The sequence below is a fragment of the Octodon degus genome, unplaced genomic scaffold (genome assembly GCF_000260255.1).
Source record: "Octodon degus isolate 3935 unplaced genomic scaffold, OctDeg1.0 scaffold00161, whole genome shotgun sequence".
Taxonomy (NCBI): Eukaryota; Metazoa; Chordata; class Mammalia; order Rodentia; family Octodontidae; genus Octodon; species Octodon degus.
Window position 1 is genome coordinate 625,789 of NW_004524737.1, and position 2,092 is coordinate 627,880.

Here is a 2,092-nt window from a genome sequence, read left to right on the forward strand (position 1 = left end):
AAGAAAAGAAAGGAAAGAAAGAAAGAAAGAAAGAAAGAAAGAAAGAAAGAAAGAAAGAAAGAAAGAAAGAAAGAAAGAAAGAAAGAAGAAAGAGAGAAAGTAAAAAAAGAGACAGGAGATTTTATAGGGTTCTTAGGGGAGGGTGTTTGCTGGCAGGAACAGCTGAGGGAGAGCTAATCTAGGAAGTGCCACCTGGTCTGTGAAGGACTTTTGAAGTTCAAGGAAAGGAAAGTTCTGTGGTTTTGCCCCTGCTTGGGTCCTAGATACAAAGTTGGGTGGAGTTGTTTTTGTGGTTTGGCCCCAGCTTGGGATCAAAAGGCAGTCGGCCTGAGGGTGAGGGTCCTGATTTATCAGGGATCTCATGTTTGCCAGGCAGGTGCTGTGCTGCTGAGCTCTATCCCTGGCATCTGCCAGGATTTTTTTGTCAAGGGTATCATAGTGGCCAGGATTCCGCGCCTGAAGTGGCAAAACTTGCGCTTTTAAACTAAAGGGAAAAAAACTTTAGAAGAGAATGAAAAAATCTCAAACTCAGCAAGGAAACCTTGGAAAATCAGAATGGGGATGTGCAAGAGTTTGGAGAGGCCAGGCAGAGACCACTATAGTCTCAATATTTGCAAGAAGTCTGCTTATAACATTTTTTGACACTCTTAATGAAGAGTAAATCCCTAGTACCATAAGCAGAACTCACCATTGCTCCAGTGCTTATATGAATTCTATATTTGTTCCTAAATAATGTAACCCATGATCCACATCATGGATATAAATATACATATACCCCTGGACCAAATTTGCCCATTCTATAGCTTCCAGAAGTTAGGAAGACTGAATAGTAGGCTTTGTGTTTTTTAGAAGTGAAGTTTTGCTTTCCCCCAAGAGTCACATGCTGATTGATTCCTCCAGAAGCAGGTAAGCATCACATGCATGACAGTCTAAAAGCAAGGGGCACATTTAAATACTGCAAATATTCTGTAACCTAGGTACCTAATATAGAAATAGCCAAGACATGGCCTCTGTTGTTAAAACTTTCAGTTTATTTGGACAACTACATAGCCAAATCAAAGCACAATGTTCTTTGATATATCATGAAATAATTCATAGGTTACATTTTTTTGATCACATGGATGACAAAAATTGCGTACATTAAAAAAGGGGGAAGGTTGGCCAGATAGCTCAGCAGACTAAAGTGCCTGGTTAGGCAGAGTGCAGTGAGTGGCCCAGGTTCCATCCCTTGGGGTGTGTTGAGACAGCAATTGAGACTGGTTGTGGTGGGGCGCGCCTGTAATCCCAGCACTTGGGAGGCTGAAAACAGAGCAGCATGCAGGACTGGGGGATTGAACCCTGGCCCCTGCAATTGCCAAAGCAGGCACTTAGTCTAATAAGCTATCTTGCCAGCCCTTCTTCCACATTTCTATCATGATGTTTCTGCCTTAGCCATGGACAACCATGGGCTAAATCCCATGAATACATGATCACAATGAAACCTTTATTCCTCTAAATTATGAGTGTCAGTTATTATGTCACAGTAATGCAAAACTGACTGATACAGAGCATGTCAGGTCATAGTCATAGAATTTTCATGATTAGGATTAATGCCCTTATAAGAGATGTTCAAGACAGATCATTCATCCCTTCCACCTTGCAAGGATGCAATGGCAAGAATGCAATGGGAAAATGCAGTCTGTGGGCCAGAAAGCACGCCCCACCAGACACAGAATGTGCTGACCTGGGAGTAGGCAACTTCTAACACTACCATAAATGCATTTACCTGGTTTACAGGATTCTCAATCTGGGGCACTTCATTACAAATACAAAAACATACTAAAATATTCTGTATCTATTTTATTCCAGCTTTCATTTTCTTCCTTTTGAACTTCTTTAGTTCCAAAAGTGGCATATGTCACTGTTGTCACTTGTTTGCAAAATTTAATGTAGTTTTTCTCCATTGATTCCTGATATGTCTGTAGCTACCACACTGAGGATTTAAAAGATATTATAGAAGTACAAAGATGATGGATCAGAAGAATCCAGGACAGTGTTGAGAGAACTAACATTTGGTGTATGTCTCATTACATAGGAACAATACAGAAAGGCC